We start from the raw sequence: 18703 nt of genomic DNA, 5'->3' as shown, positions 1-18703 counted from the left end.
AGGATAGGAAATCCTAGCTGGGTGTGATGGTGCATGTCTGTAATCCCAGCTACTCAGAAGGTTGAGGAAGGAGAATCATAAGTTTGAGGTCATTCCCAGCAATTTAGCAAGACCCTGTCTCAGAATGAAAAAGGATGGGGATATATAACTCAGTGGTAGAGTGTTTGCCCAGCATGCACAAGGCCCTGGGTTCAAAGAAAATCCCTGGTGCTGAAGAAGGGTAGAGTAGAAGTTGTGAAAGGGTAAGACACTGGCTGGTTGTAGAAATAATATATAACAAAATAATAGATGGACTTTAGCCCTCAACCAAAAAAAGATTTAGGAAAAAATACCTGGAATCAAGTACAGGTGGATAACTTAGAAGCTATTGATATCTCATTATCCTGCAGAAAGTCAAGCATTTGAATCTGAGCAATAGCGATAATTTGATTAATATAGGAAATTTAAGCTAAAACATTTATTTATGGACTTAAAGCCCAATACTGCCATTTTCACCAACTGCAAAAGTTCTGAACTGGATGCAAGGGCTATAGGAAGTTCCCGCAGTGGTTCCAAAACCTAATGCATGCTGGGCTGATTACGAGTGAGCTCCTTTTGATAATACCACAATTTCCTTTCCTAAATATCATAGCTGTGGTTTTACTAGCCTCTACTTATTATGAGTCAGAGAGCTGATAGCCTACCAGGAGTCTTGGAAATACCAAGAGGTTTCTGTGATTAGGAATGTGGGCCAGTCAGCCCAAATCATTCAGCTCATCTATGGTGGCAGGCAGTGAATATTTTTTTAACAGCAATATTGCAAGCACAGTTGATTCCCTCCATAGACTGTCACTTCTCTATCTGAGATACTAAAAGATATCTGTCTTTTTCCCAAGAGTTAGCTGGAAGTGGTTTCACATAATGATTGTGAACAATATATGCACAGGCATGCAAATGCAATGAAAACCATGCTATGTCATTAATAACTGTAGACAGTGCCTGGTGACAGATGTGAAATGAATGAGTTCTGCACATTTCTTTGCTTAATCTTTGAAAACTGAATTTTCAACTTTTTATGAATAATATTAAAGTAAAATGTGTCTTCCATTTTAAACAATGTGGCATTTTACATAATGTTATACCAATTTGAATGTGCAAAGAATTGTATCTGTTTGTATAATTTTGAAGAATTTTTTACTTAATCAAATATTTTAAAATTCAAAGAGAAGTCCAAATGTCAAATTTCAATGTCGAAACTCTAATGAAACTTTAGAGATTGAGTAGAGCACAAACCAAAAAGGACCAGTGACAAGGAGGATAGACAACCCTGAAGAGAAAGATGATTGCAAAAGAGATGAAGAGTGAACATAAATTCCTCTGAGAATTTCTAGATTAATCAGATTGTCTCTGCTGTCCAAATTCATGTACTTTTTGTAGGATGATGGGACATTAATAACTTACAGTGTTGCTTATTTGATTCTTGTTGCTAAACTTGATTCTAGGTCTATTTTCCTTTCTTACCCCCTTTTGGATGAGAGCTGGAGCTCATCCATAGACAAATGTATAGAGATAATGAATTTGGATAATCAGTAAGTAAAGATATGGTTGCACCATTAGGAAATGGCCCATACTAGGAAGATGTCAACATTCTCCTTTAATTCATGGTCACTGGATTACTGGGAATAGAACCCAGGGCCTCACACATGCTAGGCAAGCACTATACCACTGAACTATACCTCCCAGCCCTTCTTTAATTCAATTTGATATAAATACCTATTTCATAATCAGAATACGAAAATATTCCATTACTTTTCATGATCATTAATAAAAATAGTATGAAGAAAGCCCACTTTTTTATAGTATGTTTTACAATTTTTTTTTCTGTAAATTACAACGTTGTGATAGATTAAAAACCCTTTCTACCTGGGAAGAGACTGCCCCTCCCAGAGTTTGCCAGTTCTTAGAGACAGTAAAGAACTCAGCCAGAAGCATGCCTCTGATATGCCAACTAAACCAATCTAGAGCCATACCTCCTCTATCTGACCCCTACACAATAGGAGACATTGTTCTTCAACTATAATCATCCCAGAGCCAGGAACCATGCAATTAAGGACCACCCCTTTAGTTTAGAGCCTGCCCAAATTATTCATCCCTAAACTGTTGGCCCAGCTCTGCCTTCGCCTTTCCTGAGAAACCCTTTCTAAAATGTATGGGCTAGTGCTTTCCCCTGGTCCTGTATTCTGCCTCCTCACCTCCTCACCATCCTATGTGTTTCCCATGTGGCCCTACGTGGGGTTCCATGCCTCCTTTACTTAAGACCTGTGGGAATTATAAAATTTGTTTTCCTGAGTCTGTACTATGTCCCCTCTTATGGGTACACATGCATGACCATCATAAAAATGGCCTAGAACTTGCAATCCTCCTGCCTCAGCCTCCTGAAACCCTGGAATTACAGGCATGCACCACTCTACAAATCACCTTTAATAGAATCTGCTAATACATTCTGAGAATCTATGGTATTTAACCAAAGGAGTCAACCATTAATCGAAGTGTTTTCAAAGAGAGGGTCATTTATTAACTTTACAACTATACTTATGGATCAATAGTTAAAATATGTGAACGTGCTATTTTTCTGTTACTAACAAACTACCACAAATTTAGTAGCCTAAAATAAGATATATTTATTATCTCACAGTTTCTATTGTTCAAGAGTCCAGGCACAGCTTGGATCTGTTCAGGACCAAACAAGGCTGCAATCAAGTTATCACCGAGCATGTTCCCATCTGGCATCTCAATTAGGGCAGAATTCATTTGAATCAGATAGTGGCAGAATTCCTTTACCTACCGTTGTAGAACTAAGGGCATTGGCTTCTTGGTGGCAGTTAACTGGGGAACACCCTCAACTCCTGGACATGGCCTGCAGCTTCCTTGCCTATTTTATTCAGTTTTCTGTTGCTGTGACAAAATAACTGAGAAATCAGAGGAGAAAAGATTTGTGGCTCACTGTTTCAAAGATTTTATTCCATGGTCACTTGGCTCCACAGTTTCTGGGCCTGTGGTGTATAGAACACCGTGGCTAGGAGGTTGTGCTGGAGCAAAGCTGCTCAACTTATGGCAGCTAGGAGGGAGGGAGGGAGGGGGAGAGAGGGGGAGGGAGGGAGGGAGAGAGAGAGAGAGAGAGTGAGTCCAGGGACACAATAAGCTCTTTGAAGGCATGTTACCAGTGACCCTCCTCCTAAAATTTTCACCACTCCCCATAGTGCCACTAGCTGAGACCAAGTCATCAGCACATGAACTTTTGGGGAACACTCTACATTCTTTCCCACAGGGCCATTTACTTCATCATACTGGTAGGGAGAGTCTCCAGAGCAACTCTAGCATGACGGAGTCTCTCTTATGGAATATAATATAATCATGAGATTGAAATCCCATTCTGTATCATATTCTACAGTTCTATAGTTTGTCAGAAGCAAACCATAAGTCTCCTTGTCACTCAAAGAAGGAGGTTTACATAAAGGTGTGAACACCAGGGGCAGAAATCATGGAGGATTACCACAGAATTTGTTCTCCACAGTTAGTATTCAACTATTAAGTGAAGATCTGATGAGAAAATGCATATTCCTCTCAGGTGTCTCCTCTCATGGAGACACCAAGCACCTGATTTATGGCCAGGGCCCCCAAACAGCAATGTCTGTTCTCTCATCTCCCTTAGGTCTTTGTGGTTTGTATCTTCACAGTTTTACTTAGAAAGATAGCCCACTTCTCAGGCATCAGTATCTGCAAATGCAGTAGCAACAGCAACCAAGTCATTCTCTGGAGGGGATCTCAGCAGACACCAGGTCACCTCAGAGAAGGACCAAAGAAGCCTCCTTCTCTCTGCCTTTGAAGAGTGCATATGTAGGACAGTCCTTTCCATTAAACCTAAACTTTGTCTTTTTGGTGTATTTTTAGAGATGAGGTCTCTTTGTTGCCCAGGCTGGCCTCAAACTCCTGAGTCAAAGCAATCCTCCTGCCTCAACCCTCAGAGAATGGCTGGGACTCCATGCATGTGCCAATCAATGCAATTGGGGCAACCAGCTTCAAATCTTGTTTTGGTCTGAGCAGGAAGCAAAACAATCTAACAGCTAACCAGGATTAAGTCATCCATTGGCTTGTGATTCAGAGACACCTGACATCAGTTTCACTTTATTTTTACCTTGTTTTTCTCCCAAATTTGTTTCTGATCTTCTTATGCAATTTTCCATATAGCCTCATGACTAGCTTTGCATGGATCAGGTTCCAGCCTTGATTTATACTTGAAAACATCCTCAAATGCTACGTAAACCAACAATTAGATTGGGTGGGAGAAGACTGTGGCCCCAGCGATATTGAGCTGCTGATAAAATAGACCTGGCTGGCTGAAAGGCCTGAGATTTCTCATATAATGTCTTCATTAGGTGGGTTGTGCTTCAGTGCTCTGAAATAATGGCACTTTAATCTGAGGTCCACCCGTCACCATCTGAAGAGAGGGAAAAAAACTCCAAGGATATAAAATGCTGAGGAAAGGTGAGAGTACCGCCTCATTATCCATAAAATAAGTTTCATTTCAACACTAAAATAGAATTCTTTCTCCTTATGGTCCTAAGAGTTATTCAGTCTTATGCATTCAAACTTTAACTTCATGGCTTACCATGAGAAAAAAAAAATCTCATTTTTGCTTTAACATTTGGTTTTTGTGAAGCTGTTTTCTCTGTAAATAATGAATTTTCTTACTCCTGAAATGTACTTCTCATCTGTCATGGAGATCCAGTGATGTCCTGGTGTTTGGCAAAGAGAGATGCCTGGACAGCAGCAGAATTTATCCCAGGATATATTAGTTAAATTATGAACAGGAAACATCCTGGACAATGTAATGGATCAGAAATGGAATAATTAGAAATTATTACAAACAAACTTCCCCCTTTTATTCTGGAGCACAATAAGTCCTTACCCTTTCCATTTAATGGGTCTCCTCATCAGGGTTTAAACCTCTGTCTAATCCTCTAAATTTCTGCAGGTGGTATCTATCATCTTTAATATCATTTAAATTTTGAATCTGCTCTACACACTATGCAAACAAGCCCATATGCTTAACCTCAATGAATCTCAATTACCCCATCTATCAAATGGAGCTATAATAGCACATCCACTGGATTGTGTTGTCATGATTAAATTGACACTACAGCCAAGTACAGTCCTACACAGTGCTAAGCCTATGATAGGCCTCTTGTCTTTCCTTCATTCCACCTGTTATTACCTTTAGATACCTCATCTCCCCCCACAGCTTTAGCAATCATTGCATCTGGATAATACCCATGTTAAAATATGCAAACTTGGCATCTCACCTGATCTCCACTCTTGTATCTTTAACTCCATGGTGATCATTTCTCTTTGGCCATTCAGCTTCCCCTTGACATCAGTGTATCTGAAATCAATCTTGTTCCTCTTGGGAAAAAAAAAAATCTCCAAAAGCAGTTCATAGTTCTTCAAAAAGTTAATTCTGGAGTTGCCATATGACCCAGCAATTCCAATTGCAGGTATATACCCAAGAGTAATAAAAATATGTCTACACAAAAGCTTGTACATGAATATTTATTATTTTTAATATTTATTATTTTAGCATTAGTCATAATATACAAAAATAGAAACAACAGCAGGGTCCATCAACTGATGAATAGATAAATAAAATGTGGTGTGTCCATATAATATGCACTCACATAAAGGAATATAATTCTGATACAGGCTACCACATGGATACCTCATCTCCATCTTGGAAACATGCTAAATGAAAGAAACCAGAGACAAAGTCCAGGTATTGTATGATGCAATTTACATGAAATATCCAGAAAAAGCAGATCCACAGAGACAGAGGTAGATTAGTATTTGCCAGGAGAAGGAAATTGGAGGAATCAGAATGTGACAGCTAATGAGCAGAGGGTTCTTTTTGAATAATGGAAATGTTCTGGAATTAGATAATGCTGATAGTTGTACAATACTATGAATACACTATAAGTCACTGAGATATATACTTACAAAGGCCAAAATGAAGAATCTTATGTCATGTGGATTTATCTTAATTAAAAAAAGAAAAGAAAAGAAAAGGCAACCTCATAAATAGGAGTGCTACTATCCAGTGGAAGTAAGGGGAAATGACTCAGAGATGCAGAAGGGGATTGTTGATCTCCAGCAAACCAAGACTTTCTTTAATACCACTAGAGGAAGTTCCTGAGAAGGTATCACTAAATCTACTTTCAAAGAGTATTCAAAATGTTTCTTCATTTTTCATTTTCTTTCTTTTTCTTTTTTTCTTTTGGTACCAGGGATTGAACCTGGGGATATTAACCACTGAGCCACATCCCTAGACATTTTTTATATTTTATTTAGAGACAGGGTCTTGCTAAGTTGTTGGACTTTGCTAAATTGCTGAGGCTGCCTTTGAACTTATAATCCTTCTGTCTAAGCCACTGGGGTTACAGGCATGCACCACCATGCCTGGCAAATATTTAAAATCTGATTCCTAAGGCTCAACCAAATGGATCATTATGCAGCTTTGCTAGAATATATTCAAATGCAGACCAAAGACCAAAAAAGGAGGTGGAGATTGGAGGGTAGAAACAGTTAAAGAGAGAACTTGAAGCAGAAAAGAAATTTCTGAGGGGACACATTTATTATATTCTTGATTGCCAGGTAGAACTGAAAGGGTAATAAATCATCTACTCCAACTACATTTAATATTTCCAATTTATTTTGTTTATGTCATTCTACTTCCTTCCTCTTTAATCAAAAGTTTGATGTCAAGGTAAATAGGAATTCTGGACTTTACAACATCTGAAAAATAAAGCATCATCTAGTTCTAAGAGGACTCGGCCTGAAGTCAGTTTCTTTGAAGAGGCCTGTCAAATGACCTGATTAAAGGTGATGAGACTCTTTCAGGGAGTTTTCAAGACATGCTATACTTACTTCATCAAAATTTTATTAATCTTCTGGTTTTGGAAAAGTTCCCATAGAAAAGACCTGGGAGGAACACATTCCCAAATCACTCCCTCAGACTGTGAAATAGAGCTTAATAGCTACTAACTGAAGGAGTCCATGTGTTCCCACAGATGGCTGTTCAAAAATGAATCATGCTTATCAATTTGAGAAAACAGAAAGAAAAGAACAAGGAGTATAGAACTTTATGATTTAGCCAGGCCTTATTCAGGGTCTCATAAATGACCAAAGTCAAATAATCTGAAGTTAGTCAGGGCTTCCCAAGTTGTTTTCTTCCCAACCTCATTTTGTACAACAAAATGTTTCCAAAAGGACAGACACTGTCTTCTGATCCTCTGTGGTACATTATATCCTCTGAAAATGATTGAGGAAATCATATGTGCTCTACCTGGTATCTTAATTTTCTAAGGCTGCTATAAACAAGAGAAATTTATCATCTCTGAAAAAAGGAAGAGATGAGTTGAGGCAGGAAGAGGAGATCTGAGGGAAGGAAGAAGAAATAAAGGTAGAGAGAGGAGGAGGCAGGGAGGGAGAGAGGAAGGAAGGAAGGAAGAAAATTAAAATCATTATCTCACCATTTTGGAGGATGGAAGTCTGACATCAAGGTGTCAGTGGGATTGGTTCCCTCTGAGGGACTCTATCCTTGGCTTTAAAGATGGCCATCTTGTCCACAGGTCTTATCACATTATTTCCCCTTTATTTGTTTTGGTGTCCCAATCCCCCTCCATCTTATTTTAACATGATTACCTCTGTAAAGACCCATCCACATATGAGGTCAATTTCTGAGGTATGGAATGTCAGGGCTCCAACACACCTTTTTGGAGGAGACAAAATTCAATCTATAACACTGTTCTGTGCAACTTACTAAAGGCTGAGGGAGTTACCTTTTTAACATCAAGGAGACTCTGGACTTAGAGGGATTTTGACCAGGAAGGACTGGGACCATGGGTCATAGAATGGTTCAGGAAGAAGTATGTGCTCAGACTTAGAAGTAAAAACATGTGTGGAATCACCAGGAGTCCTGAGGACAAAGCAGCAATCGGATGACCTAGAATCGGGACCAATGAAACCATGTATATCCATTATCATAGCAATATTCATCATATTCATCAAAACTAAAACTTCCTAAATACCATCCACAGTCTAATGCTATACAAAAAGGGTTAACTCTACAGGCCTGGATTACTCAAAGCCTGCCCGTTCCCAAGGTCTTCAGCAATGGCCCTTGGCCTAGTTCATGGGGCGAGACTTCTGATTTTTTAATTATCCTACCTAAAATGAGTGTCTTTATGTCCCTAAAGCCTGGAGCTATGCCAACTAGTTTACACTAGAAATACAATTTATGGAAAATGCATTTTTGTATGCCTGAGACTTTGGGACACACTGTACTGTTTTGACCTATGAGGGGACTAAGGATTGAATGGTAAAGGTCAATCATATGGTCACTGTATGCCTGTGTGGCTGGCCTGCAATAAATATCCTGGGCACCAGAGCTCAGATGGTCTTCCATGGTGGGTAACACATTGCATGCGTTGTCACATATCAATCTGTGAATTAAGTACTGTCTGTATGACTCTACCGGGAGAAGACAACTAGAAGTTTATGCCTCATTTCCCATATTCACCTCAGCCTTATTCATCTTTTCCTGCTGACTTTAATCTGCATCCTTTTACAGAACTAAACTATAACCATGAGTATATCAGTTTTTCTGAGTTCTCTTAGAATTTACAACCTGAGAGTGATCTTGAAGACTCCTAACAAAAAATGATAAATATACTATGTTTTATTATAATAGTAGAAATGGATAAGCTACAACTACAGAAAACAGCATGGATAAATCTCACATAGTGCTGGATGTAACATCAAAAATGAGTGGTATGGTCTGGAGTGGTAGCTCAGTGGTGGAGTGCTTGCCTTGTATGTGTGAGGCACTGTATTTGATTCTCATCACCACATAAAAATAAATAAATAAAATAAAGGTATTATGTCCATGTACAACCAAAAATATTTTTTTAAAAAAATGAGTGGTGTGCCAGGCACCGTGGTGCATGTCTGTGATCCCAGGGGCTTGGGAGGCTGAGGCAGGAAGATTGAGACAGCATCAGCAAAAAATGAGGTGCCAAGCAACTCAGTGAGACCCTGTGTCTAAATAAAATACAAAATAGGAATGTGTCTAGCGGTCGAGTGCCCCTGAGTTCAATGCCTGGTACCAAAAAAAAAAAAAAGTAGTATGATTCAATTTTTATAAAGTTAAAAAATAGACATAACTAGTCTTTTGTTTGTTTTTTGTTTTGTTTTGTGGTAGAGGGTACTAGAAATTGAACCCACGGGCGCTTTACCACTGAGTTACATCCCCAGCATTTTTATTTTGAGACAGGGCCTTGCTAAGTTTCTGAATCTAGCCTTAAACTTGTAATCCTCCTACCTCAGCCTCCTGAATTGCCTGGATTACAGGCATGTGCCACCACACCTGGCTGACATAACTAATCTATGGTGTTAGGAGTCAGGATTATGACTACCCTGGAATGGTAGATGGTAGTGACTGGAAGGAAATAAGGAAGTTTCTGAGACATTGGCAATATTCTTTTTCTCAATTTGAGCACTGGTTATAAATGTGTTGTTGGTGAAAATATCTTTAATAAAAACTCATCATTATGTACATGCTTTCTGTATATATATATTTCATACTTCAATAATACAAAACTCAAAGGCCATCGATAAAATAGAGTATTTCTAGAAAAACCGGGCAAACAGGTTGGTATACTACACAGCCAGTAAGGAGTCCAAATCTCATTAAGTGAAAGATCTGATAAAGACTCCACTGCTGCTCTTCTGACTACCAGATGGCCATCTGACTGGGCATCATTGCTATGGCCACTGGGAATGCTGCCTCTAAAGAATGAATGTAGATATTCTCACTGCTGCTGCTATATCCTGTCCCTACAGTGAACTCAGCATAGTCTCTGCCTCTTTCCTCATTTGTTTTCTCTTTAAAGTCTAGAACGAGTATGGGTATTAATAATGGTCATGGGCTAGAGGTAGGTTATGAGCTTTCATTATGATAGTAAGGATGAGAGAAAAAATAAGACTCTGACATTTTGGGCTTCTATGATGAGAGACAGGCTCCACCTCATTGGGAGAAATTACAGATACTAGGTGATCAAAAATGAGAATTGGGGTTGGGGTTGTGGCTCAGTGGTAGAGCACTTGCCTCACATATGTAAACTCAATCCTCAGAATCACATAAAAATAAATAAATACAATAAAGATATTTTTAAAAATGAGAATTGTCCACTAAAAACATTCTGTATCTAAAAATCTAAGCCAGATTCACAAAATGTTTACTGAGACCCAAGTATACATCAAGCACTAAATCAGAGGCATTTACCATATATAAAAATACTTGATTCTCACAACTGCTTTGTAAAAATGAAAAATGGATAGACCTCAGGTAGACCCTAGAAATCTCCTCAAGTTTTCCCTTCATTCATTCAGTTGAGTATTGATCTATGTGTACATGACCAACCAACAAAAACAGCCCAAAGATTAGAGAAAAATAGTTGAGGCTCACTTAGATCTGTAATATCTAGGTAGGAAAAACTCAAAATGCATAGGTGTTGGGTAGAAAACTCTGGGAGGTCTTCTCATAGTAGCAGGGAATAATTGGCTAAAGTTGAACACAGCTATGTGCCGCCCTAATAAAGCATAAGAGCAAGACCCCCAAAGATCAAACTATATCTAAATATAGAAATATCAAGCTATATTTAAGAATAAAACTTAAAAGAGTATTTTTAGGAAGAACTAGGAATATAACTCAGTGGTAGACAGCCTAGGTTCCATACCTAGTATGTGTGTGTGTGTGTGTGTATGTGTATGTGTGTGTGTGTGTATACATATGTTAAATATATATATTTTCATATAAATACAAAAATATCAAGGTAAAATAAGCAAGAAAACATGACCCATAATGAGAATATTCATTCTATTGAAACTAACCCAGAATTAACATGAATATTATAATTAGAAAATAACATTAAAACATCTATTGTACTATATCCCATAAGTTCAAAATATTAAGTAGAGACATGAGAAGTAGAATAAAATAAATACAAGTAGAACTTCTAGAGGTAAAAACAAAATGACTGAGATGAAAGGGACACAGGATGGGATTAATGGTAAGTTAGACAAGGCTGATGATTAGTGAATTGAAAATGTTACAACAGACAACATACAAAATGAAACACAGGGAGAAAAGAATACAAAGATTGGTGAGCTGTGGGAAAACTTCAAGTGGCATGATACACATTTACCAGGAACTCCAAAAGAGGAAGACAAAAGAGATGGTTGAATAAATAATGGCCTTCAATTTTCCATACCCAATGAAAACTAAAGCCCACAGATCCAAGCTTGATGAATAACAATCATGAGAAGGATGAAATAAAAGATGCCAAGATGAATAATCGAAATGTTCAAAAGCAGTGATGAAGAGAAAAATCTTAAATGATTTAAGGTGGTAGGATAGTTTTTCAGAGTCACTGGACCAATCTGGGACAGTGTCCAGGAAATACATTTTTATGGTATTATCTTTTTTAGATATTTTTTAGAGCCATATACAATCTAGAAAGATTAGATTCGAAGAGAAATAATTGGGAAGAAAGGAACAAGTTAGGAGGGTTTTACAGTAATACAGTGAATCTGGTGGACCAAAACTAAGGTTGTAAAGTAGCAAAGGAAAATAGTAGAAATCTAAGAATTAAAATTGACAGCATTTAGAGGAGACTGTCCATAAAAGTAAAAAGTAGAACTTACTGGGTACTGGTAGATAGTTTCAAAATTGGGAGAAGTCTGGGGAACATATAGTTTCTGCTAAGTCTGACATATAGTTTCTCCATTTAAACTTGGGAAGGATGATTGACATACAGATATAGTTTTTGAGTCACTAACATAAATTGAATGTCCCTGAATCTTCTAGCCTTCTTATAACATCATTACCTTTAGCATACCCAAGTAAAATCCCTACCTGAATTTCAATTCCATGCATGTAAATGCAAGAAATCTGGGCCCACAAAATATTCCAATGAAAAGTGAGGAGAGAGGCTAGGACCCAGACATCTGAGGAGGGGAGCCCTGACCCGTTGGTATCCTTGTTAGGTAGTCGTGAAATGTGAACAAATAACATAGCAGGGTCACGGGTTTCTTTGAATTGCCTTTAGAGAGTAATCTAGTAACTTGTAGAACAATAACAGGTGTACTAACCCTGAGAATAAATATGGAAACAAAGGGAACCAATTAAGAAATACGTCAAGAAAAAAAAAAAATCAACAGGCTAACTCCTGACAGTGTCTACTGAGGTCATTGTAAAGTTAGGATTTATGGTCACAGGTTTCTCAATGTATTTTAGAAGAAACATTTCATTAATAGCACTCAGATGAGGTTTACTGGGTCATTGACTCCAGCACCCACATTAACATAAGATAGACTTGTAGATGAAGCCTCCCCCGCCCATCCCCAAATGACATGGTTGCCATAAAGTTACAGAAAGGACCAACTAGGATCAAAAACCTCCCTCCAGATGGGGAAAGAGGAGTTAAACATCTAATCAGTAAAGACTGCAGAAGGCGGAACCCAGTTCTGGTAAATATTAAACAGTAATAAACCTGAAAGTAACATTTCTTCTTCTGCTATTCTCTGCTCAGAGACAGCCCACTCCATCGTGAGTGTGTTCTTTGCTTGAGCCTTACTCCACTTGCTTGACTTCTTGTGTCTGACCTTCAATTTTCTTTGGTTGGGACACAAGAAACAAGGTTTGGAGTTTTAGCTCCTCACTCTCATGTGACACCTTTGTCTATGGACTCAGAAAAGGATCCTGGGGGTTTGGATCCAGACTTCTGAGGAAAAGCCATCTTAGTACCAGTGAGAGGTAGCAACTGTGCTGATTTGGGGAGTGGTGAAAAACTACAAACTTGATTCAACCTCTACCACTGAAGTACATACACTGCTGCTGCTAGAGTACAGGAACTGGGGTGAAGAAGTGTTGCAGGAGTGATTCTTGAGAACAGGAGGCAAGCCTGAAACGAAGAGGAGCAGGTACCTTCTTATTCCTTCGTGCATGCAGTTACTTGCCACTGGCAAAGCCTAATGGGAAGCAGCAGGCAAAGCAGAAAAGCAGTTTATAGAATCCCAGCATCACTGAGTATAGAATGATGAGTTTGGAGACAGTAACTGACATACATCATTTGGGAAGGCAGGTGGCCAGGTACCTTATTGTTCTCTCTTATTGTTCTCATCAAGAATTGTGGTTCCAAGGAATGATTGTCTTTTTTCCCACATTATAAAAATTGGTGAATTACATTTACATAATAATGGGGTTTGTTGCTTCATATTCATATATGCAAAAAATGTGACAATATGTTTTGGCCAATATGGCTCCCTAGCACTTCCTCCATCCCTCCCCACCTCCTACCTCCTGGTCCTATATCTTTCCTGGTATCCCTTTGATATTCATAAGAACTATCCCCATTTTTCTTTTCCTTTTCCTCTCTAGCTTTTGCATATGAGAGGAAACATATATCCCTTGACCTTCCAAGTTTGACATATTTCTTTTAACATAATGGTCTCTAGTTCCATCCATTTTCCTGAAAATGACAATTTTATTTTTCTTCATGGCTGAATAAAATTACATTGTGTATATGTGCACTATATTTTCTTTATCCATTCATCCATCAATAAACAACTAGGCTGGTTCCATAGTTTTACTATTGTGAATTGTGCTACTATAAACATAGATATGCATGTATCACTCTAGTATGATGATTTCAATTCTTTAGGATAGATACTGAGGAGTGGTATGGTTAGATCATATGGTGGTTCCATGCCTAGTCTTTTGAGGAGCCTCCATATTTATTTCCAATTATATTAATACAAAATGCCACCAACAGTGTAGAACTGTTCCTGCTTCTCCACATCCTCTCCAGCATTTATTATTATTATTTGTATTCCTGATAACTGCCATTCTGACTGGTGCAAGATCTCAGTATAGATTTGCCTAATTGTTAATGATGTTGAAAGTTTTTTTTTTTTTTTTATATAAGGAATGGTTGTCTTAAGTCTTGCTTAGTGGTCACATGGAACTGATTGTACTTCCCAAAGGAAAGGTAAAGCAGCCCGATTTCTGTCATAGGTCATCTCTCTTCTTCTAGGGACAAAATAAACTCTGTGTTTTTGAGGGGAGAGAGCAGGAGAGATAACTTAAGCTTGGACAAAAAAATGAACTTAGTGTCCTGTAAATTCTTTTAAAATGTTGCCATGGTTTCAATGTGTTTCTCTGAAACCCAGGTTGAAATTTGATTGCCATTGTGGCAGTGTTGAGAGATGATTAAGTCATTTAGAAGAATTGATGCCTTTCTTGCATGAGGATTGTCACTCTGAGGACTGGAGTGGTTACTGGGAGAGCAGTTGTTATAAAGCAAGTCCACCCTGTTTGCCTCTTTCCACATGTGCTTGCTTGCCCTTCCACTTTCCCCCATGAGATGAAACAGCACACAGCCCTCACTAAAAGCTTTGGTCATTTACTTGGGTTTCCCAGCCTCCAGAACCCTGAGCCAAAATAAGCTTCCTTCTGATATAAATTACCCAGTCTCAGGTACTGTTATTGTAATAGAAAACAGACTAAGACAAATGTGTTCTTAAGCTCTTACATGTTTAAAATTAGCAAAATGAAATTCTTCATTCTTCAGATGTTCTAGCCAACTGGATGCATAATAAACTTCAAATGCTAGTCTCTGCATGACAACTGCCTCCATCAACAGCAAGAAATCCAACCCCAGAAGGGAGGAAACTCTGGTTATGCTAGATGCCAAGTAAAGGCACCTGTTACAAGGCAGCCTCTTTGCAAAACAGAAGAAGCAATCTCCTCATAAGGACAGAAGTATGAGAAACAATGCAGATGGACATTGAAAGTTAGGCACCTGTTAAGGAGTGTGTGTGGCAGGGAGTGGCAAAACAGTTTTTACATGAGATATGTCTGGTAGACAGTCATAAAAACACATAGGGAAAGATCCTTGGGAGGAGGAAAACCTTGACATGCTCTCGAAAAGCAGACTTGTATATGAATTTACAGCTACTTAAATGAAAGGGACTCAACCCGTGCTGTCATTTTGAGCTACTTTTCCAATTCTGGAGGACAGTTGGTGATAATAGCACTTTTGTTGCTCTACCCACCTTTTCAACCTTATATTCTTCTTGAGCTTGACAAGCCCAGAGTTTAAAACATTGCTTTCATCGGGGAGCATCTCAGAATCACAGGATGTCAGATCTAGACAGGACCTTGGAGCAAGAGAAATCATAAAGAGCTAAAAGGAATTCTGTAGCAATAAAAAATTTATAACTATAAACAAAGGCCTCTGGGGAGATAGAGTTATATGTGAGTGTCTGAAAACTAATATTAAAGAAGGAAAGATGTAGTTTGGAATAGTTCCAGGAAATAACTCAGGAAATTTTTAAAACCAGGCAACTGTGAATTAGAGTGAGAATTCCATTTTAATGCTGAAGATAGAAAATAAGGACTACTTTATTTGTTTTGATGAAATGTGTCATACCATTAAATAATAGAAGGTCATTTCATCCAGGAAATTTAAGCAAATCATAAATAAATTCTGACTAGATAATATTATTATTGTTCAATTTTTTAATAAAGATGTAGGTTCCTCACATGTAGAAGAGCTGGATGAATTTAGGTAGAAACAGGTATTATCCTAGTCATACATACTGAACCTAACAATGGGCTATCATAACCATCAAGAGGAGCCTGCCCTCATCCCAGCAACTGGAGAAGCTGAGGCAGGAGGATTGTAAGTTTGATATCACCCTGGGTAACTTAGAGAGACTCTGTCTTTAAAAAAATAAAATAAAAAGGGCTGGGGATGTAATTCAGTGAGAGCACCCCTGGGTTCAATCCCCAGTACCAAACCAAACCAAACAACAACAAAAAACAGCCTGCCCTCCATGTTTCCATCCTAATTCAACTTGATCCACCAAATCATATCCACTGTTATATAGTATACTGTCCATAAGTAAAGCACCACATAAATTCTTTAGTGATCACAAAGAATCAGCATTTATTGACTGTCTGTGTGCTCATTAGTCTCTTTCACAAAGTTATTCTATTTGTTTCTTTAAATGAAAACCTTTTGTGGTCATAATTTGGCACACTGAGAAATAATAGCATCAAGTAAACAGCAGTAATGGAGCTTGGTTGAGGTCAGAAGACCAGGAATGCACAGGAAGGAAAAAGTTATTGTCATTATTTGAAAGTACAGGATCTATGTATCATGTCGATAAGTAAAAACCCTGGCCTTACAGCTGTTACTCCAGCCACAGAAATACAGACCTAAAATAGTTCACTAGTGACAAGGACTTTTAAATAGAAAGGATGACATCACAAAAATTGGCTGCTATGCTTTTTGGCTTAGTTTGTTTATTTATTTATTTATTTATTTATTCATTTATCTATTTATTTATTTTGTGTGTGTGTGTGTGTGTGTGTGTGTTGTGTGTACCTACTGTAGGTACCTACTGTGCACCAGGCATTCTGCTTGGAGATAGAAAGGGATACAAAATAGCTATGGAGGCAATATTTTGTAATGCTTAGACATTTGGAATTTGTGTCAAATAGGACCAGGTTGGTAACTTAAGAATGTCATTTACTAACTATGTGCTGTCAGACAAATAACTTGACTTCTCTGTCTTATTTCTATGTTACAGGATAGTTGTGAGTTGGTTCAAGCTAAGCTCACAATAAAATGTTTGACATACAGTAAGTCATTGTCAAATGTTTGTTCATAATATCAAATCTGAGTATTTAATAATAATTTAAATAATTATTTGAGCCCTGGGAGCTTACAATCTAGTTTGAGGAAGTTGACATATCTCTTAAAAAAAAACACAACAGATTTTAAAACATTTTTCCAGGAATAAAGAGGCACACCTCTTTATAAAGTAAACAGTGTTGTTATAGAAGCTCAGATTAAAAAAAAAAGTAGGAGGTATTTGTTTCTAGCAGGGGAGAGAGAAGAAACTGGGAAAGGTTTTACAAAGGGTATAACACCCGAACCATTAAGAAGAGTTAATTTCTAAGTAGTAGATTGTCATCTAAGTACTCTATAAGTTTGTACCTGTGATGATAACACAGGAGTGGACAAACAAAGCATCTGAAAACAGATCTAAATTGTTATGGGCTGAACTGTGTCCTCACAAAATTTATATGAAGGCAGAGCTTATGTTCCAGTGGAGACCAAAAAAAGAAGAAGAAGAAGACTAAAAAAAAATACATACAGAAATAGCAAACTTTTTGATGAATGTTCTTGGGGAAAATCATTTAACAGGACATTTAAATTGAAATTTCAACTGAGGCTATGAGATCTTATTGATTTTATATTCAAAAGGAGATACTGAGCTCTTGCTAATCAGAATGGAGTATGCTGAACATTCACATCACTGTGGAACTTTTTAGAAATGAAGAACCTCGGGCTATACCCCAGACCTACCAGGTGAGCATATACACATGAAAGATTGAGAAGAACTATACTTCTTATCAGAGCCATCTGACAATTTCAAAGTTTTAACTGAAATTGTGTTTTACAACTCAAATATCTTATCCTGTGTTGTGTTAGTCAGCTCTTCTTCGCTGTGCTAAAATACCTACGAAAATAAACTTAAAAGAAAGATTTATTTTGGCTCATGTTTTCAGAGGTTTCAGACTATAGAGAGCTGGCTCCATGTTTATGGGCCTGTGGTAAGACAGCACAACATGGTGCAAGGGCAAGACAGAGCACAACTACTTACCTCATGGCAGCCAGAAAGGGTGGCGGGGTAGGGGGATGTGGAAATGAAGCAGCTGGGGACAAGATATAGTCCCAAAAGTCACACCCCAAGAGCCTGCTCCCTTCAACTAAGTCCCATTTCCTAAGGTTTCTACCATCTCCCAATGATCCATGCAGCTGTGAACCTCAATGGAATGATCCGAGCCCTCATGATTCAATCACTTCCTAAACTCACCTCTGAACATTGCTACATTGAAGACTCTCCTTTTGGTGATGGGTCAAAGGCATTTACTTCTAGGCCTTAGGTATGGAACCTGGGGTAGAAATATTGTCCTGGGGTCATTGTAAAAGGAATCCTGCCCAAGAGGACAGTCTGCCAGGTGAGGAACTCACAGTGAAGGTAGTGAGTTGTGAGAGGTGTAGGATTGAAAGAGGAGCCTGTGAGTCAGTTGAAGAGCCTCTGAAGAATGTATGAATAGGTGTACACCTGGGAGGACAGTTTGTGACTGCAATATGGAGGGCCAGGGAGCATTGAGTTAAATGGTATCATACAGCAGGTCTGACCCAGAAAACAGATTTGGAGTTCAACAGGTAGAAGGAAGATGCAAGACACAATTCGGATCATAGACATGCTCTATTCAGGGTGGACACAGCCTCTGTCTCCAGTTTCAACTTCAGCCCCCAGCAGTTCCATTTTAGCCCTCATTTTGCCCCATTTTGCCCATTTGAGTCTTTTCCATAGACCTTTTTTATATGAAGATCAAAGAAGGCACAATTGCCAACAGGTGAGGAATGTGGGGGTGTATTCTCACAAGTTAATGTTTGTGACTTTGAGTTTATATGCTGAATAAGTGTTTCTAGCCTTGACTAACCGTAAAATAGTCAGTCGGTTCCCA

This window comes from Callospermophilus lateralis, chromosome 10 (assembly GCF_048772815.1).
Source record: "Callospermophilus lateralis isolate mCalLat2 chromosome 10, mCalLat2.hap1, whole genome shotgun sequence".
NCBI classification, from domain to species: Eukaryota; Metazoa; Chordata; class Mammalia; order Rodentia; family Sciuridae; genus Callospermophilus; species Callospermophilus lateralis.
Note: the sequence above shows the minus strand (reverse complement) of the source record.